Below are 22,103 nucleotides of genomic sequence, written 5' to 3'. Positions count from 1 at the left end.
TTATGACAAAAAGGTAAAGGGGGAAGGTAGGGGAGGGATTGCTTCATTCAAAGAGCACTTAGTTTCCATCACAGCCACAACGAATCAAGAATTAAACACAAGCATCGCCTCTCCTGAGCAGGCACTTAAGAGCTGGGACTCAGAGGTAGGTCATTTGCCTTAACAACCAATGGTCCCATGTTCAGTTCTTGGCGTCTCCAGGTAGGTCTGGGGGGGGGGGGGTCCCCTCTCCTTGACCCTGGAGAGTTGCTGTCAATTGATATAAGAGGAGTTTGGGGGTCGGGAAATGGTTTTATAAGTTGCGTCTATCTTTGTTTCTCAATTTGATCCTTTTATGTGGTTTTGTATGTACTGTTGTATTTTATGCATTGTGACTGGCAGCTATTTTTATTGATCACAGACTAGTAATTATTTATTACCTTTGCTCTGAGTGAATTTCTGTTTCATTATTATTTGCTGACATTTTGAGAGTTCATTTTATTGTGCCGGCCAAGGCCTGTGCCTTCCTGCTCCTGTATGGGAGCCTTGGCTGTGGGTTCGGCAGCAGCCCTGGGGCAGGAGAGAGCCAAGGGGGCTGCCTGGCACATCTGTGTCATGAGAAGCATGTGACACACCACCCTGAGGTACCAAAGGGGGCAGGCAGCAAGAAGGGGCTCTGCCCCACAAGGGGAGGGTCTGACCACCTCTCTGCTTTCCATTCACAGCCCACTCGGCTGCCCAGAAGACACACATGCTATTTGAGAAAAGGATGCCACTTCCCTTCCAGTCTCTCAGCACCTTCAGGACCACTGCAGCCCAGTTGCATCCTTCAGAATTTGTGCCTGGGGCAATGGCCCCTGCTCCCCTCCCCAATGCTATGCCTCTGGCTCTGCCTCTGAGCTATGGGCCTCCCCCTGCTTGAACACTAGTTAGTACCATACAAATGTTAAGTATTATTATTAGCATTGAAGAAAATAATCAGTAATGTAAGTACCATCTATTTAGTAGTAGCACTTGTTCTGGAATTTCCATTAATAGGTTCTTTGCATCCGCCTCTAGTATCTGGTAACCTTAATAAACTTGCCTGCTCGTGAAGAAAATAAAAAGGTATCTTTAAAAAACAACAACAAACCAATATGCAGTAGTTCAGTTACTTTAAGAAGTGAAGGTAATCAAATATGTGAACAATCTCATTTTTGATATATCTGAAATACAGACAGTGCTTTTTTTCTATAAAAAATGTTTAGGGGTACTCTCATTTTCCTACTCATATTGAAATACTGCCCCTCAATGAGGCCAAACTTAAGATTCACAAAATGTTTAGGGTTATGCGTCCCCTTGCATCCCCCCAGAAAATAAGCACTGAATACACGGAACAAATAACATAGATTCCAAACCATGTATATTTTCTGTTCCTTTTCAAGAGACAACCGAGGTTCTCACCTGCTTACTGGATTAGTGGCTTGACTACCTTATTTTTCATTGTGCACAGGTACAAAGAAAACAAAACAAAACCCACTATTTCAGGGTTGGGGAACCTCACGGCCAAGGGTCTTAAGACTCTCTATCTGGCCCTTTAAACTCTTCCCAGGCTACTCAGTGTCTCCAGCAGGCTCTTGTGTTCCTAGGGGAGTCCAGAGGGCCAGAAACAGGTTCCTGGCAAGCCACATTGTTAAATATAATGGTTTAATTCACACAGAAATGAAAAATGTGTATGTATTAATGAAGGTTTAAAATGAAAAACTTGCTAAATATATATTGCTAACACTGGGTTTCCCCCCTGACCATTAGGTCCAGTCGTGACCGACTCTGGGGTTGCGGCACTCATCTCACTTTATTGGCCGAGGGAGCCGGCGTACAGCTTCCAGGTCATGTGGCCAGCATGACTAAGCCGCTTCTGGTGAACCAGAGCAGTGCACAGAAACGCTGTTTACCACTGGAGCGATACCTATTTATCTACTTGCACTTTGACGTGCTTTTGAACTGCTAGGTTGGCAGGAGCAGGGATCGAGGAATGGGAGCTCACCCCGTTGTGGGGATTCGAACCGCCGACCTTCTGATTGGCAAGTCCTAGGCTCTGTGGTTTAACCCACAGTGCCACCCATGTCCCCATTTATGTATTAAGGAACGTTTAAAATGAAAAACTTCCTAAATGTATATTGCTAACACTGGGTTTCCCCCCACAGGGTTCTAAACCTGAGATCATGCAAGAGGTATTGGGTTGCAACCTCCAAAGGAGTTGAAAGGAGTTGCTTTGAGTCTTTCCTCCCAAAGTCATTGGAGTGAAGATGTAAACTGAGACCTCTCTCTGAATGCCACAGGGAAAACAATGCAACGAAAGGGCTTTCCTGAAGGAAGAGCAAACAGCCTGGAAGCTTTAAAGCAGGCTGGAGAGCAAGAGCGAGAGACCTTTGCTTATAGGTCTGTTTGGGTTATTCCATATTTTGTAAGATGCTGAGCCTGTGCTGGACAGCACAAGCTATTGTATAGACATTTTTTGATGTCTTGATTCTGTTATGAAAAAAGTGCTGCCAGTAAAAGCTTGCATAATATTTCCATGGGCCTGGATGATGATGATGATGATGACGACGACAACAACAACAACAACAATTTATTATTTATACCCCGCCCATCTGGCTGGGTTTCCCCAGCCACTCTGGGCGGCTTCCAACAAAACACTAAAATACAATAACCTATTAAACATTAAAAGCTTCCCTAAACAGGGCTGCCTTCAGATGTCTTCTAAAAGTTTGGTAGTTATTTTTCTCTTTGACATCTGATGGGAGGGTGATCCACAGGGCAGGTGCCACTACCAAGAAGGCCCTCTGCCTGGCTCCCTGTAACTTGGACAATGCTTCATTTCCAAAGGAGTCGGTTCTTATGCTTCCAGTCGCTTCGAACTGCACAATATTTAATATCTGCAACACTCATTGTGCACCAGAAACTAGTCTAGTCTTCCTTTCAGTGCCCCTTCCCCAAATTCTGGTGGACGTCCATGCACCCAACTGTGAAGCTCACTGGGTGACCCTGAGCTAGCCATAGTCTCTTAGTCTAACCTGCCTCACAGGGATGTTGTGAGGATGAAATGGGGAGGAGGAGAACCGTGTTCTTTGCAGGACAGGTGAGATACAAAGGTAATAACCAGCAATAACATTCTAACATCTCCCTTTCCACCATCCTGAATCCCATCTAATCCTCTGGCCCTGTATGTAGCTTTTCTTACAGAAGACCTTTGAAATATTAGAGCAATGTGATGTGATTGGAGCTTCATAAAGCTGCACAGAGCATTTAATGGCACATATAGGAGGTGTTAAAATGTCAAGTTGATTGTGCTGACGTGGCCATCTGCACAATAATGATATTCAGGTGTATTATTTATACTTGGCTGCATACTGAGCTACTACCAAAGTGCTATCAAATTCCATTTTTTATGTAAGTGAACAATTGCCGAGGAAACCTAGCCACAGCTGACTTCGAGAGAGGAAAGTTCTGAAAAATAACAATAATGCTAAATGAGGTTGATAAAAAGGAAGCTGAAAGGGAAAGTCAAAGGGATCAAACCTCTTCAGAACACTTGGGGGTTACTCAGTGCAAAACTCAGCTAGCACGCCCACCGCAGACCAGGAAAGTTACCAAGTCCAGGAGGACGCCAGTGTGGTTAATAAGCAGAGACAAAGATGCTGTTAAGGGCAAGAAACTTCCTTTAGAAAATGCAAGCCTTGCCCTAATGCGTTTTTGATAAAAGCAGACAATAAGGGATTGTTTGTTTTAAAAGGGAAAGGGAGAATTTGAGGGACTTATAGCTAAAAGGAGAATTTGAGGGACTTATAGCTAAAAACATTAAAACTAGCATTATTTATTTATTTATTTATTAAATGGTAGAATCCTAGAGTTGGACCACGAGGGTCATCTAGTCCAACCCCCAGCAACGCAGGATTCTTATGCCCAGCGTGGGACTTGAACCCACAACACTGAGATTAAGAGTCTCACGCTTTACTGACTGAGCTATACTAGCTGACTCAGAAGCAAGAAACTGACTAGGGAGATGATCATGATAATGATGATGATGATTTATACCCCACCCATCCGGCTGGGTTTCCCCAGCCATTCTGGGAGGCTTACAGCAGATGGAACTATTGGAAGTTAAAGCTTCAGTAAAGGCGCATAAGGACGTTGCAGAGAAGCTGAATGGATTATCTGTGTCCGTCTTCACTGCAGAAGACACAGGGCTGACACACATGCCTAAACTGACTTTCTCAGGCAGAGGTCTGAAGAACTATGGCAATACCGTGCTGACAAAGGAACAGATTTCTAGGCCTGCTGTTGGACTTCAGCTCCAAATTCCTATCCAGGGCAGGGGAGTCAATTATAGGCGGACTCAGCATCCACACTGCAGGGCCCCCGACACAACTTCCAGAGCCTCATGAAGCACCGGAAGTCACATCTGAGGGCTCGTGAGACCTCAGAGATGCTTTCCGAGGTCTCGCAATGTCTCAGAACCTGAATTCCAGTGGCGCCGGAAGTCAGGTTTTGAGGCCAGAGGTGATGTCTTGATGGTGACACACTGGGCACCCATAACCTGGGGCCCAAGTTGGCTCCCCTTCTCCAGGGCCTGATGAGCCATACCAAACGAGCTTGTGAATGCAACCTCAGAGCCTCTGTTTGTAATGTTTGATAATTCTTGGAGAGCAGGCAATGTCCCTGCAGACTAGAGGTGGGGAAATATTGTCCTTACTTTCAAAAGGGGTAAGAAGAAGACGACCCAGATAACTACTGATGTTGGTACCAGGAAAGGTCCTAAAACATATAATTAAATGATTGGTTGGGTGTCCCTTCCAATGATACAGTTCTATTTTTCTTAAAGAAACCACGATCCAGCAAAAAAAATGATACTCTTTTCATGTATATTCTTCAGATGAGCAGCAATAGATGTACAGTGGTACCTCAGGTTACAGACGCTTCAGGTAACAGATGCTTCAGGTTACAGACTCCGCTAACCCAGAAATAGTACCATGGTTAAGAATTTTGCTTCAGGATGAGAACAGAAATCGCGTGGTGGCAGCGGCGTGGCGGCAGTGGGAGGCTCCATTAGCTAAAGTGGTACCTCAGGTTAAGAACAATTTCAGGTTAAGAACGGACCTCCAGAACGAAGTTTTTAACCCGAGGTACCACTGTATATTTCTCCCCTACTTTGGTTATTGCCAGGGCTACTTTACTTTACAGGCAAGATTTTTGGGGCTAAGATTAAAAACAAAAACTTATCTCAAACCCTTAAATAACTTGTAGCTGTGGCAGCCAGCAAAGTGAATAAAAAATCTGTCTTAAACTTCTGGTACTTCATTTCATATATCCCCCCCCCCCCCCAAAGCACAGGAGAAACTATCTGGGCATAAGAAATGGAAGGGGAAGATAGGCTTAAACCAATCTTTGTTTGATACTGATGGTATGAAGTGGAGAACCCGTTCTAAAGTGTTGTGTGACACCTATACCCCATTATATGCAATTTTTGATTTAACACAGAATTGACTTATAGTGGGTGAACAGTCTATCCAATAAGTGAATGTCATCGGTAGCCTTTCTCAAGCGGGCACCCAGCAAATTGGCAACATTTTCTACTCAAAAGATATTTTCTGCGATTTCAAGATGCTGTGATTGAATTCTAGCACACTTTCAATTTTACTGATAAATGCCTCAAAAATGTCAACTCACATGAACCTATCCCCGCTAAAAAACACTCGGGAGTGATAGCTTTCTCTCTTCAGTCCTCCCCTCCCCCAAATCACCAGTGCTAAACACAATTTATAACTCTAGAGAACACAACAAAACCATTTAGGGCATTATTCAAGAAGATAAACAGAAGGTATCCACACAAACCGAATTCATTTTCTTGTGAAGTTATCGCTTTATTTGTGAACTATTCCTTATGAAATTAGGAAATCCACTGAGACCCTGTGAGACCTTTGAGGCAATAGTTGTCTCATGCAATGTGTGGACAGCTGGTTTTCATTTGCTGTGGGAAGAGGCAGGTGACTTCCGTCAAGGAAATACTTGTATTGTAAACAGGTTGTATTTCCCTATGACTTGAAGATGACAATATTTTCATACAGAAGAAATGATATGCATGCACCCATTGCTATTAATTATTATAATTGTAACACCATAAATCCACCAAACAATCCTAGGAAGCCAAAGTAAGTTCAGCTGCTTAATTTATTAATTTTAGCACACTTACTATATCCCACTTTTTCCCTCAAGGAGCTCAAGGTGGCATACATGGTTCTCCTCCTGCAATCCCCACAACAACCTTGTGAGGTAGGCTAGGCTGAGAGGCAGCGACTTGCCCAAGGTCATCCCACAAGCTTCATGGCCAAGTGTGGCTGTGAACCCTGGTCTCACTGGCTGTTCCCAAATTAACTGTGTATAGGATTGCAACAATATTGTGTTAAAGAGCTTCTCTAGCAAGGAAGCAGGTCCCTGCCTCCAACAAGCTCACAATCTAAACTCTAAGAAATGCAACAAAAGCAGGAGGAGAAAGGATGGAAAGGGTATAAAGGAGTTAATTAAACAAATACAGTTAATCTGGTTTGGCTATACATAGGAGTGGTGATTGAGGGGTGAAGCCAATGGATTAATGGAGAGCATGCTTTGAAAGGGATCTGAACGAAAAGAGAAGCACCATGTCATATTGCTAAACTGCTCTGGAAATTATAGCTCTGGGAAGAAGAAGAAGTAGAGTTTGGATTTGATATCCCGCTTTATCACTACCCAAAGGAGTCTCAAAGCAGCTAACATTCTCCTTTCCCTTCCTCCCCCACAACAAACACTTTGTGAGGTGAGTGGGGCTGAGAGACTTCAAAGAAGTGTGACTAGCCCAAGGCCACCCAGCAGCTGCATGTGGAGGAGCGGAGATGCGAACCCGGTTCACCAGATTACAAGTCTACCGCTCTTAACCACTACATCACAGTGGGAGAAGAACAGGAATCTCCTAACAACTCTCAGCACCCTTAACAAACTACAGATCCCAGAATTCCTTGGGGGAAGCCATCGCAGTTTAAAGTCGCATCATAGTGCTTTGTATGTACGGCGTGAGCATGTTCATAATTGTATCTTGCCCATTTTCTGCACAGTGTAAGAGGGAAAAGTCTATGTCATCCAGGTCCCTACTGATGCAATGACTTCCTACGCCCCCAATTCCTGGACCCCAAACCTGGGAAGTAACTCCATGATTGTGCTTGCACCGTATGGCATCTGTTTTCTTAGTGTGCTTGTCAGGGACTGGCTGGACAGAGGGGGGGCGGCTGGATTCCGAGGAGCGGGCACTGGGAGAACAGGGGTTGGAGGCTGACTTGGAACAAGGGATCAGTGACCCGGGGGAACCTGTAGCAGCCCGGAAATGAGAGTCTGAGGCAGGAGAAGCTTCAGGATTGGAGAGTGGAGAACAGGGCCAGGAAGGAGGGAGAGACAGGTCAGGCTGGTGTAAAGTTGAAGGCTTCCACACCTTCTCCTCCTGGCCCCACTTCTCCTGCTCCACTGTCTCCCAAGCAGTGACAGAGCATATGCCCGTGCTGCCCAGGGTGGGCGCGCTCCCGAGGTGCCCAGAGTGGTGCACACGTCCTGCAGCCAGGGGCAGAGCGAGCCACCCATGACAGACATTCAGTGCACAGCCCACCTGTGACTCCCAAGCCTCCCCCAAGCTGTCAAAACGAAGGGGGAAGGGGGGAATGCCGCCAGCAAAGCGGCTCAGCTTCCCCCCTTACCCAGACGGTTCAGAGTAGGCTTGGGAGTCACGGGCGGCCGGTGTGCTGAATGTCACCTTCCTCAGTGAAGGCACCTGGGGCAGTCCGCCCCCACCGCCCCCCTTCCTATGCCCCTGCTCCCAAGACCAGAGGAGGGCTTAAAAAGGAGGAGCAGAAACAAGTTACACGCAGGCAGAGTCTTCACCTGTATACCTGAAGGAGCGTCTCCATCCCCATCGTCCAGCCCGGACACTGAGGTCCAGCACCAAGGGCCTTCTGGCAGTTCCCTCACTGCGAGAAGTGAGGTTACAGGGAACCAGGCAGGAGGCCTTCTCGTTAGTGGCGCCTGCCCTGTGGAACGCCCTCCCAGCAGATGTCAAGGCAATAAACAACTATTTTACTTTTAAAAGGCAACTGAAGTTTAGGGAAGTTTTTAATGTTTGATGCTGTATTGTTTTTAATATTCGGTTGGAAGCTGCCCAGAGTGGCTGGGGAAAGCCAGCCAGATAGGCGGGGTATAAATACATTAAAAAAGTATTATTATTATTATTATTATTATTATTCACGTGCTTGTGCACAGCTCTGGTGAGGAAGATAATAAGCAGAGGTTGGAGGCGGGGCCTCTCTGTTGCAACAACTGCCTCATTGGGTGCACATCTAGGAGTAGCTGAGATGGGCATGTCGTCACCTAATTTGTAGGTGTACTTTTGATGATAAAGAGTTAATTCCTCCCTCTGGACATTCCTTGCTTGACAGCTCAATGACAAGTACTGGAGCAGCATGGGATGGGGCCACATGGATGCCACTCTGCACTGGCAACATATGAGTGGCTCCTGACTTTGGCATGAAATATATGTAACAAAATTAAAACGGAGCTGCTGGTTTTCTGAGAAGGGCAGCCATGCTAGAAAGCTCTCCTGTCACGTATTCCCTTCTTGCACTCCAATGTCAGGCAGAAAACTCACACCTATTGTGAGGTGGCTTCTTTTCAATTTCCAGACCAGCAAGATGGCTGAGTCCCCTGGGCAGCAAAATGGGTAATGCTAAAAATAGCAAACAATACCACTGCCTGCCTCCCACGAAAAGCCGGGCAAAAGTTCCTTAGAATTCTGCATAGCAGCTGCAAAACCAGGCACCACAGCAGCTTAACCCTGATTGACCTGGACTAGAAATTTACATTACTAATTCTCACCACCCTGGGTGCCTTGTAGAAAGGCATTATATAAATGCAATTAAATAAATAAAGGGGCTTGAGGACCCTTTAACTAACGGCAAACACTGGCTATACAAAGAGGGGATTGCAAGCTGTACTTTCCTTCAAAATACTGGAAATGCTGTCATTAACATGTGAGGCATCTACTCACATGCCAAGAGAGAGAGAGAGAGAGAGGAAGAACAGCACCTAAAAGCGGGGAAGATATTTGTAAAGATCTGTACTTACTGGGAGCAGAAAGTTAATAAGCTCCATCAACTGTCAAGGCTCTGTAAGCAACCCCTGAAATATTTGCTGCCAAAGTGTTCTTGCTGTCCAGCACAGAACAATCTTCTCCAAGAGGAAGTGATTTAATAAGATAGGCTCATCGAAAGGGAATTTCAAAACTGGATGGGGAAAAAGAATGAGATCAGCACTGGTTGCAGCAGAATTGCTATTACTAAGGGTAGTTCTGATTTTGCAGCTGATAGGAGTGTGCTTCTGTAAAGGTATCAAAGGTATCACATCCTTCTTAATTTCTCTCTGCTTGAGAAAAGCTGACTAGGTCCCTTTTTTCCTTGCTGAACATTTAACACAAATTAAATTACAGCCATAAAGCATGTTACTTTGCCATTTTGACTTTCCTATAAGATCATAAACTTGAACACAAAATATCCATTATTTCCCCATTTTTTTTATAGTTTAAATCAGATTTTGGAATATTTAAGATGTATGATGCTGTATTATTATTATTATTAAAAAGGAATATAGATACCAGTTGGAGAAGCAAGCCATTCCAGTCCATTGAGCAAACTGCAGATAGAAGACCAGAAATCTGCTGCTAATCATCTGGTGTCATTATGTAATTATATAATTGACCATAATTGTAGACCTTTGCAATATGCACTCATTGCTTCAAAATGGTCTCAGAAGAGTAGTTATAGATAGTGTAATCAAAGCGTTAGGAACTTTTCCCCTCCCCTGAGCTTTTGTTCTATGAACTTCCAAGATGATTTGCACTGCCCTTTTGTTTTTCTTCTTTTGGCAAACAACATTTAGTTTCTGTTGTCTTGCCCCTATTGCCACTTCCCCAGAAGAGCAACCCCAGCCATTTCTAAAATCTTACTAGAGGCTGGTCATAAATTCTATTCATTTTTTTTCCCTCCTTCAATACTGAGGAGTAGAAGCGCACTCAGTTCTATTAAGTGATAGATCTTGTTTTCAGGACCTCAACCTAGATTCCACATTTGTGTTAAGGCAGCAAGTGCTATGCTAAGTTTAACTGCAGCAATGCTCATTTTTAGAACACCTCTTGCCCTCATACCCAGAACGAAGACACGAGACCTAAATATGGATGAAGGGACACAACTTATTGATTAACTAGAGGATCTGCAGTATCCAAACCTAAGCCAACTTGGATACATGCAGGGAACTGGGGACTAAAGAGATAGAATGGAAAACTCTTGAATCAGGAAATGTCAACCTGCTTGAAGACTCTGCAACCACACTACTGACACAGGCCTCTTCTTGCCCACTCTTTTAAGTGTATATCTCATACCTTACAACATTTCTCTGGTGAAAATAAGGGTGTCCTATTCAATAATAATAATATTCACATGGTTATGCAATTACTATCTTAGTCTGGCTCACTGGAAGGACAGATCCTGAAGCTGAGGCTCCAATGCTTTGGCCACCTCATGAGAAGAGAAGACTCCCTGGAAAAGACCCTGGTGCTGGGAAAGATTGAGGGCACAAGGAGAAGGGAACGACAGAGGACGAGATGGTTGGATAGTGTTCTCGAAACTACCAGCATGAGTTTGACCAAACTGTGGGAGGCAGTGGAAGACAGGAGTGCCTGGCATGCTCTGGTCCATGGGGTCACGAAGAGTTGGACACGACTAAACGACTAAACAACAACGCCTTAGTCTGAGGGAATGACAAATGAGACAGAAGAACTTCATGAGCTCCTGGGATAGAGCTAGGGCAGTCCCTTGTGCCACCACCTACCACAATATTTCTACTCAGGTGTCATCTTGCCCTGCAGAGAACAGATAAGGCTTTCAAAAAGCCTCCTTGACAATATCTTGCCCTACCCTTACTGCAGGCAGCAGGCATCTCCCAGGCATTTCCACAGCTACAGTAGGTGCACCTAGAATTTCGACACCTCAGGAAGTGGACCGCCTCTCCTGGTATGCCCTGCGGAGGACTTTAAGGTCCACAAATGACAACATTGTGGAGGTACCAAGTTGCAAGGTGGTTAGATTGGTCTCAACTAGGGCCAGGGTCTTTTCAGTACTGGCCCTGACTTGGTGGAACACTCTGTCACAAGAGACTAGGGCCCTGCGGGACCTGAAATCTTTTCGCAGGGCCTGCAAGACAAAGCTATTCTGCCTGGCCTTTGGTTTGGACTCAGTCTGACCCTTATGTTTCCCTCCCCTTATGGTTTTGATCTATGAGCTATTATTAAAATGAGACTGCTTTTTAAATTGTATTTTATCCTGTATTTTAAATTGGTCCCCCCCCCATTATGTTTTTATTGTAATTTTACTGGTGTTAGCCACCCTTTAATGTTTACCTGTAATGCCTGGGCATCAATAATGCACATAAGGGCTAAGCATACACCTGGTTAGGCATATGCTTGTCTCCTGTGCCAGCATTATCAGGTCAAATGGAGGCACGGTACTGGCATAAATACAGCCATTCAACCCAAGGAGCCCCAGATTTGGCGTAGAGCTATGTCAGGCACAACCATGACAAACTGTGCTGCAATCTCAACATTTTAGTTAAGCCTGGGATATTTGCCAGACAGTATCAGAAAAGTGGGCTTTTCCTATTGAAATCATACATCAGTTGAAGTGGGCAGAATGCTTATTACATGAATGCATTATCTGTGAATGAGAGCAAACTCACCGAGTGATGAGATTATCAAGCAATCAACTTTGCTTGTTAAGAAACAGAGAACACTGGGCCCAAATAACCTATTTTCCAGCAACTGAATCACTTATTGCATTTTAATGTGAATTTTAAAAGGCCCCTTGTGTTAGAACAGGCGCCTATAAATTATTAGGTTTCTCTGTCTTGTGACTTATCTCCACCAACCACCTCATGCCAAGCTCATCTTTGCAGATTCATTAGACAGAGAAACAATCTAGATGGCTGCCAAGTGAAAAGTTAAGAGTTGTGTGGCAAGATGCTAGTTAACAGACAGGGATAGCTGTGTGGGATATAATCAACTGGTGTAGTCAAATGCAACATTCCTTATTTTCCTAGAGTGGGCACATGCAGGGGGACGTCCAGTCAGTGTAACTTCCTTTTCCACTGGTCTGGAGCTTCCTCCCCCTGCATGTGACCTGGGAGATGGGCATGGCCCTGGCTGACTCCATCAAAGAGCCGAGTCATGCAGCCACCTTCTCAGTCTTGAAGTTGTCTTGTTCTATCTTTTGCTGCCACCATGCTGCTCTCCTGCAGCCGTTTTGTTATCTTAATATCATTTTGTTGTCTGCTGGCTCTCAGCCAGCAGCACATGAGCTCAGTCCCTGAATAAGATGAACTCACTTTCTACTAAGAAAAGCCTGCCTTTCAGGGATGAAATCATGAACTGAAATGTGAGTAAACGTTTTGTTACTTTATTCAGAAAGAGTATTATTCTTTTAGGAGGGATAAAAGGGGACACCAGGAATAAACTTAACTAAGAGTTTCAGATGAATCTGCAAACTAGCTTCCAGCTATATTGAGTGGAATTGAGTGAAGGAAGCATAATACTTATTCAATATATCCTTTCCTACTATCCTTAACTTTCCCACAAGCTGATGTCTGCTTGAACCCAGGACTGTGCCTATGGGAGAAGCAAGACCCTCTTGGAGTCCAATGCTGGGAGCTCCTCCATAGAAGTAGGCTCAGGTTGTATATATGTGTAAATAAACCATATATCCTAAAGACAACACAGTCTCCACTGTGCCTCATTTCCAAAGGAAACACAAACCCTGGGATAAATGCCAGCAACTTCCGGGAATCTTGCACCACTCAGAGATTACAATGAAAAAGAGCTCAGCTCAGGCTGTTAAACTGTATGTTCTAGATACAATGCAACTTGGTAATGTTCATGACTCAGAAATCCTAGTCTGGACCATCTGTCTTGTAATGCTACACTTTACTTACCCACTTATTGTTCAAACATTGCTAGGAACACAGGCCAGAGAACTGAATATATTCCATTCACACTCAAAGAAGGCTGAATTTCAAAAGAAAAGGCACTTGTAAAAGAACAGCAATTTAAATAAACAAGAATCTCAGATCTATGAATTGATGAGGACAAATTGGTAAGCGACTCTTTTAAAAAAATCCAAGTCATTTTTGTTATATTATTTACAAATATATGCATCATGTATATTAATTTGTAATGAAACTCCACATAAGGATATTTGAAGCTAATTGTCAAGACAAGAGACTAGCGTACTAATGTACCAATTCAAATTTCTCAGCTACAGTCCATTAAATGTCACTTCATAATTGCAAAAACAAACAAACAAAGTGCACACAAAGGAGATTAAAAGTTTGAAAGATTAGAGGCTTAGTCACAACACAGCACTTTATTTCCCCAGTTGGCTGTAAAATTAGCTTTATTTTTGATGGTTTTCCGTAACTTGGATTAGCTAAAATCTCTAAGACTATAAACTAGAGCTTCACAAAATATCCTCCCATTTAAATACTGGGGATTTTGGATGATGGTAGAAAAAGAAATATTTGGGGGGGGGGGAGTGGGGGTTTTTTCGATGGAGTTGTAACTTCTATGCTACTGATTCTCAGCTTTGGATTGTTGCCATGCCATATATACATTTTTTAAAAAAAATCAAATTGAATTATCTCCAAAACCCAAAACTTTTGGGGGACTAAATTCTGGGGCCCCTCCAAGATTAGGGGCCCTGAACCTTAAGCTTCATTATATTTATAGTAAATCCGCTCCTGCAGACAGCATCTCTGAAAGGAAATGAGAATGGACCAATTTTGAGGGGCAGCAACAGATGATTGTGCACATAAATAAGGTGAACGTTTTAGCAGGTAGAGTGGGAAGACTACCTGATGTTGCGAAAAGTTTTCTGATAGTACACAAAGCAGGCTCCGTTCAGAACTAATTGTAATTGCCCAAAATGCTCACTAGAGGAATATCACATTGCTATTTTAAAACTGGAACAGAAGGCACCAAAAGAGAGATTCCACATATAGCACACCAAATCTCTATTTATAAATTTTGTACCGCCGTCACTAGACTAAGGAAGTCACAGTTGATTAACCACCTGAGTTTTTATATTATTTAATTAAATCTGCATATATTAAAGCTGAGGGGTTTTTGTGCATGAATGATAATTAATTATAATAAGGAATTTAGGATTAATGGCCACCATCCCCTGCCGGTTTGATAAAGGAGAACACAATATTATATTCTGGTGATTCTCTCTCTCTCATTCAGAGCTGGGACTATTAACTTGAAACATCTGCCACAGCTTAGTAATAATATTTTCCAGGAACCTGTTGAAAAATTCTTAAAGGGAGAAAGGGGCCAATGGTATAGAAATATGAAGGATACAGGAACAATAGACAAGGGCTTAAAAGAAAGATAAAGGGTATTTGGATAGATTTTTTTTTTGTCCCTTCAGAATTTACCTGCTGTTCCTACACCCTTCATCTTTCTATCCCCTTGGTCCCTTTCCTTCTCTTCTCCCATTTTTCTCTTCTTGCAAACCCCTTCCTGGATTTCTCACCCGCTATCAAAGCTGTTCTATAACCCAAGAACCAACGAAATCCATACTTGGCTTCATCTTAGGAACAGAGGAAGCTGCCTTATAAAGAGTCAGATCATTGGTCAGTCAAGATCAGTACACTGACTGGTAGAGTTTCCAGGCAAGGCTCATTTCTAGCCTCACCTGGGTATCGGTAAAGGTAAAGGACCCCTGGCCAGTTAAGTCCAGTCCAAGGCGACTATGGGGTTGCAGCACTCATCTCGCTTTCAGGCCAAGGGAGCTGGCATTTATCCACAGAGCTTTCCGGGTCATGTGGCCAGCATGACTAAGCCACTTCTGGCACAACGGGACACCGTGACAGAAACCAGAGTGCACAGAAACGTCGTTTACCTTCCCACCGCAGTGGTACCTATTTATCTACTTGCACTGGCATGCTTTCAACATGCTAGGTTGGCAGGAGTTGGGACAGAGGAACGGGAGCTCACCCCGTTGTGGGGATTCAAACTGCCGACCTTCTGATTGGCAAGCCCAAGAGGCTCAGTAGTTTAGACCACAGGACCACCTGCATCCCAGACAGATAGACAGACAGGAGAGAGAGAGACAGAGAGAGAGAGAGAGAGAGAGAGAGAGAGAGAGAGAGAGGGAGGGAGGGAGGGAGGGAGGGAGGGAGGGAGGGAGGGGGAGATCGAGAGATATATATGGACCACTTTATCTTTTCACAAATAGATCCAATCTAAGATTATGAAGGTTTGACATTTCTGCACTGTAATGGAATACCATTTCATTTGGTCATCCATCCTACAGTGCACAGGGCCATTAAAATGATTTAAACCAATACTTCACAAACCATGGTAATGTGACCAGACAGTAGCACAGACGAAGAAAGCAGCTCAGAGGCAATGTTGGATGGCCTTACATATTCCTCTCTTGTGCATCTCAGCAAAACAGAAGGGAGTTGAGCTTAAGTGTGAGCACCATTAGCATGACTGTGACTTCCTTGCCCTTGTAGTTGAAGGTGCGAAACTGCAAAGAGTCAGCTCTACAGGAGCCCAAAACAAGGGAATCAGAGAGCTCTCATCCATTACTTTCTAAAACAGACCAGCAGATGCTGTTTCACTCCTCTGCTCTTCCCACTCTGGTCCACTTACGTTGTCAGAGCATAGTTTGACAATGGCAAAAATCTGGCTTCGGACGGAGAGCATCAATTTGGACTACCATATTCGGCCTATATTGATATTTTTCAGCCCAGGCGTTCTCCCCCCCCCCCTTTTTGGTGGGGTGGGGTGGAGTGGCGGGAGTTACTTTTGTGGACTGAGGGATGGGGGGAAATTTCCAGGAGCTCCAGGGGAATCAACTTCATTTCTAAAGAAATTCCCAGCGGGAACCACACTTGTCATGATTGAGAGTTATTGTAGAGGAGGGCATTGTAGAAGAGGGAAGGTGGCTGTTTTTCTGCCTCGCCCTCTTATTTCTTGTCCGGGAGATAACCCCTCTCCCCACAAAACAGTGTGTTCCTCTCTATCCCAAAACAGTTCTAAAAAATGTCTGTCTACAGCCAGGCTTATGTTAACATATAAGGTTTGTACATGCTGAGAAAAGGGACAATAAAGGGTTAATACTGGTGTGCTGTTTAATTTGGGTGTGTTTTGTCCTGTGCCTGCAGCTAGTTAAGCATGTGAGAATGACTCAGCCCAATCTACAGTATAAATCCTGTTGCGTTTACGCTTGGCCCCTGCCCTTGGCCAGGCATAGTCTGAATTCTGTAAGGAGATTGTGGACTCAGCTACATTAGTAAAGAAAAACTGTTTTATATGCATATGACACCAGATGGCGCTGTGGAGTTCCGTCTTTCACCAACGTGATTTCCCACTATAGTGGTACCTTGGTTCTCAAACTTAATCCGTTCCGGAAGTCCCTTCCAAAACCAAAGCGTTCCAAAACCAAGGCATGCTTTCCCATAGAAAGTAATGCAAAACAGATGAATCCGTTCCAGACTTTTAAAAACTACCCCTAAAACAGCAATTTAACATGAATTTTACCATCTAACAAGACCACTGATCCATCAAATGAAAGCAATAATCAATGTAAAGGTAAAGGTTACAGTACATTGGTTACTAGGGACACGGGTGGCGCTGTGGGTTAAACCACACAGCCTAATAATCAATGTACTGTACTATAAAATAAATAAGACAGTATTGTAGATGACAAAAATTATCATCCACACAGTCACAAAAACAAATTAACCAAAAAAGCCTCAAAAACAAAAACGCAAAATAGCAAAACAAAAGCGCCAAACTTAATCCGTTCCAGAAGTCCGTTTGACTTCTGAAATGTTCGAAATCCAGGGCACAGCTTCTGATTGGTGCAGGCACCCTGGAAACAATAGCCGACAGCCGCATTGAACGTTCAGCTTCTGAAAAACATTTGAAAACCAGAACACTTACTTCTGGGTTTTCGGCATTTGAGAACCAAGGCGTTTGAGAACCAAGGCATTTGACAACACGTTTTCCTGAAATGCTTTTTTGATGTGTCTAGATCCAGCCTGTATCTATAACCGCATGTAACTGAAACTGCATTATACTGTCCGTTAAGTGACTGACTCTTCCTAGAACAGCTGGGTGTTTCTCCCTTCTTTTGGCACACTCTGCTGGCACAAGGATGGGCACTCTGCACATACCCCAACAGTTTAATCAGGTGAAGACCAGAAGGCCAAAATGAGGACAAGTGAGAAACAAAGATTTCCATCCCCAGGACATCCAGAGAACAGCTTTACAAAGAAATTTGGACCGTGGTCATGACTGCTTTACACACCTTACAAGAAGTCTCTCCCCGCAGCATTTTTCATAAAGCACCATGCTTGTCATGCTTACTTGATTAACTGATTAGCGCATTAAGTAACAGGTTCTTGTTGTGTTTTTGAATGTGGGCCCTTAAATCATGAGCTGTGTCTCATGAATTGATTGCCTGTGATGATTGCACGGTTTTTAAACAGCACTTGTTCATCTCTTGACACAAAGCAAGTCAGCCTTCCCCAGCCTGCTACCTTCCTGATGCCAACCTGAAAGGCACCGGGTTGCAGGTAAGTTGCAGTATGCTCTTTATCTGTGTTTTATAGGTTAAAGAAACTTTTATCTTCATTTAACCTCCAAAAAAAATTGAAGTTTGATTAGCCAATTAACGGCCTGTTATTTATTCCTTGAATCATTAAGCTGATGAAATATTGCGGTAAATCAAAAATTTTCATCAGTTTAATGATTCAGCAAATAAATTCCAGACAGTTAATTGGCTAATCAAATTTCAATTACTTGGTAGCTATATAAAAAACACACCATAGACTTTTAATTTTTTTTAATACAAAAAAAAAAGGCAGAAACCCTGCCTCTTCTTTAATCATCTCTCTTACCCTCTGCAAAGCTACTGTTCTGCATGTCACTTGCAACGTTATGCGTTATCAAAAACCATTTACAAGGATAGCTGGTAATTGATTCCAAACTTTATGAGGGCACATTTTTCTCCAATGTAATTGTCATCCCACTGTTTATGACAAAATTCATCTTGTTGCTGTTTCTGTTTATTTTTTAATTTGCACAGAGCCGCTTCTTTCAATATCTCACAATTGTCACTTTTCAGAAGCTGAATGCCGGTTCCTTTGTACCAATCGCTTTTTATCTCCCCACTCTGGAACCAATGGCCTTAATTATTCATGCTCCGTTTTGTGTGCTCTAAACCACATCTCGGCGTGGCACTTCGGGGAAACGAGTTTATAATTCTGGTACTCTGTGGCTGCTGTTTGTTGTGAAACTGAAGGGGATGGGGAAAATTAAATTTTAAAAAGGGGACAAAATAACAGTACGTTTATGGTCATGCGTAAGATATAAGCATGGCCCATGCATGTTAGAGTCCATCCTAACTTGGCGCAGCATATAAAAATTACTTAGGACATGAGGCAGCTCAGTGCTCATTTGGGCACAAACAAAATGCTTGCATTAGTCCTCTTTCAAAACCATTCACAATGGCGAACATCACTACACATCTCCACCTACAGTTCTGTCCTCAATGCTATATAACAGGAGTACCAGCTTGGCTCCACAAACAAGGGTGCCCTGGGCTGTGGGTGCCATGCAGTATGCACAGCCCTGGCATCAAAATTTGTGGGTGCCCAGCCCCTTCGTGGGGAATTTTGTGGGTGCCCGAGCACCCAGGGCCCTGGGGCGTTGGCACCTATGCTATATAACATCTATATGAAGCCACTGGGAGCAAACATCAGCAGGTTTAGGTCACAGGGTTATCACACATTAGCGCATGTTTGAAATGTTTTGCCCCAGTGAGTATCACTTTAGACTTGTTTACACTGAATTGCATTTGCCATTTTAATGCCCATTTACTCAGTTTGGAAAGATCCTTTCAGAGCTCCTCACAAACTTTGTTTTAACCACCCTAAACAATTTGATATAATAAGCAAAATGGGTGTGCTCTTCCCCTGCCTATCAACAAATCCATATAGTTTATGAACAAGTGCAAGAATATTGGTTTCAATATTGGTGGTGGTGGGGAAGATTCTCTTTTTCTACATCCCTCCACTGAGAGAACTGTCAATTGATCCCAGCTCTCTGCTTCTTGTTCCTTAACCAGTTACTGACCCCTAAGAGGACATTAGTCTTCATGTCCAAGCTCTTTCAACCCCCCGACTCCAACCCCACCCCTGGCTCCAGCTCCTGCAGCTGAATCCAGAGAACCCAATGTGGGGGAAAGAACACATCCAGCTCTGGATTCCAATCGTGCCAAATCAAACCTGGCCCTGAAACACAGCTTTCAGAATCGTCTTAAGTCTTCACACTATATTTCTATATAGTTCTATATTTCTAGGTTCCAGGATATGGTCTGATAGTGCATGATGCTGAAGGTCAGCAGGTCTGGATCTGTTAGTGTCTGGGTGACAGAATGCCTTGAACACCTTGAGTTTCATGATGGAACAGAATAATAGAATTGCAGCATTGGAAGGGACCACAGGATTATCTAGGCCAACCCCCTGCAAGGCAGGAATCTTTCACCCAATATGGGGCTCGAACTCATGGCCTTAAGATTAAGGGGTCTCATGTTCTACCAGTTGAGCTATCTGTATGAAGAATAGCTAGACATTTTTAAACATGTAATAAATTGACTTGGGGATGACTTCACCTGATCAAAGGGAACCCACAGTGGCCATTTGCTTTCTAAATCAAATAGAGTGGAACCTCGGTTTTCAAACGCAATCCATTCCGGAAGACCGTTTGACTTCTGAAACGTTCAAAAACTAATGCAGGCATTTCTGGAAGCATTTACATCCAGAAAACTCAATGTGGAAGCTGCGTGGTACGTTTGGCTTCCGAAAAGTATTCGAAAACTGAAGCAGTTACTTCCGGGTTTTCGGTGTTTGAAAACCAAAACATTCGACTTCCAAAAACTGAGGTACCACTGTGGCTGCTAGAGATTACTGTGATGTTCACTTAAGCAGCAAGGAAGTGAACCATCTCCAGATATACATCTGTCAGATCCTCCTTGATGAGCCACGTGTTTGATGTTGAAGTTCAGTTGGGATTCCTTGATGCAGAGGTTAACCTGATCTAAAGGTACAGGTAAAGGGACCCCTGACCATTAGGTCCAGTCGTGACCAACTCTGGGGTTGCGGCGCTCATCTCGCTTTATTGGCTGAGGGAGCCGGCGTACAGCTTCTAGGTCATGTGGCCAACATGACTAAGCCACTTCTGGTGAACCAGAGCAGCACACGAAAACGCCTTTTACCTTCCCGCTGGAGTGGTACCTGTTTATCTACTTGCACTTTGATGTGCTTCCGAACTGCTAGGTTGGCAGGAGCAGGGACAGAGCAATGGGAGCTCACCCCGTCGCAGGGATTCGAACCGCCAACCTTCTGATCGGCAAGTCCTAGGCTCTGTGGTTTAACCCACAGCGCCACCCGCGTCCTAACCTGATCTACATGCTTCTTAAGGTAAAGGTAAAGGTGCCCCTGCCCGTACGGGCCAGTCTTGCCAGACTCTAGGGTTGTGCGCTCATCTCACTCTATAGGCCAGGAGCCAGCGCTGTCCACAGACACTTCCGGGTCATGTGGCCAGCCTGACAAGCTGCATCTGGCGAGCCAGTGCAGCACATGGAACGCCGTTTACCTTCCCACTGGTAAGCGGTCCCTATTTATCTACTTGCACCTGGAGGTGCTTTCGAACTGCTAGGCTGGCAGGCGCTGGGACCGAACGAGGGGAGCGCACCCTGCCGCGGGGATTCAAACCGCCGACCATGCGATCGGCAAGTCCTAGGCGCTGAGGTTTTACCCACAGCGCCACCCGCGTCCCATACATGCTTCTTATCCCCATACAAATCTTCTGTGATTCCATTCATCTTAAAACACCCCCATGCAACATGCCTATTTCCTACTACCGAAACCTAGAAATGTTCTAAAACCAGAGTGTGTTGTCAATTACCATGGAGAGGCTTGCTTACAGTAGCCATTACATTGTCTAGGACATATTTTATATTTGTTTCTCCCAGCAGGGTCCAACCTATTAGCAGCAAAGAATTCCGTACAAAAATATGGCCCTTAGACTCTCCGAAGTGAAATGTAAAACATATTTGGCTAGTCAAAAAGCCCCATAAACAAATGTGTTGGAAATTCATTATCTTAAAAATAAAGAAGAGGGTAAAGGCAGCTTTGCCGGCAATTACATGTCCATCAAGTATTAAAAATAACACCCAGAGATTCTAAAGGCAGTTCACAGGAACTTGCCTTAGCCAACATATTGCCCTGGAGTCAGCAGATTTGAGTCTTTTACATAGTATACCCAAATGCAGCATGGAAAGGCAACAGCAGCAGCTCATTTTCAAGCCCTCAGTTGTCGCTCCTGCGAAGTGTAATTCAGGCTACACTGCGTGACCAGGCGGAAACAGTCCCAGCCCCCAGGAATCATAAGGAATAAAGACTCTGACAACATTACATGGAATTAAAATTAGGCCACAACTTTATTAAACTTTCAAATGTAGGAAGACCTTGGCTTAGGCCTTGGGCGTGTATCCCTCCCAGCCCCCCAGCTGGGGGAACTGGGGCTCATCAGGGTAAATGGGATATGGGGATGCTCTGCGAGACGTAAGTGTAGCAGGCAGCCAAGCACATATCCCCACACACAGGGTAGTTCACTAATGACCTTTCAGTGTATGGCCAGTGACACCCAAAATATAACTCCTTTAAAAAGGGGACCCTGGAATTGCCGACGCAGGGGGGTGAGTCACCACTTCACCCGCCCATATAGGGAATAAAAGACTAAAGGATTCTACCCAAGCATAGTGTCAACTTACAGATTTGAAAATAAGGGAGCAGCAGCCTCGGAAATAAGGGATCAGCTGCCAAAATAAGGGATTTTAGTCAACCAGCTGAAATACGAAGTTAAAAGGGACCAGATAATTTGGGAGAGC

At 44.1% G+C, this 22,103-nt stretch overlaps 1 protein-coding gene across 7 annotated transcripts in view; it reads right to left on the bottom strand.

Moving 5' to 3' along the window:
- The window catches only part of LINGO2 (leucine rich repeat and Ig domain containing 2), a 561,810-nt gene that overhangs the window by 350,058 nt on the left and 189,649 nt on the right, over positions 1-22,103 (bottom strand). The window contains exon 3 of one of the 7 annotated variants that reach the window (XM_080986844.1): positions 9,157-9,314. The exons of 5 other annotated variants lie outside the window; for them this stretch is intronic. The gene's annotated coding sequence lies outside the window, so the exon portion shown is untranslated. Of the gene's footprint in view, positions 1-973; positions 1,191-9,156; positions 9,315-22,103 lie in introns of those variants that run through there. One more of the 7 variants, XM_080986847.1, reaches the window with a different exon arrangement.

The sequence above is a fragment of the Podarcis pityusensis genome, assembly GCF_964106645.2.
Source record: "Podarcis pityusensis genome assembly, chromosome: 17".
In the NCBI taxonomy this organism is placed as follows: Eukaryota; Metazoa; Chordata; class Lepidosauria; order Squamata; family Lacertidae; genus Podarcis; species Podarcis pityusensis.
This window is presented reverse-complemented; position numbering and strand designations above follow the sequence as displayed.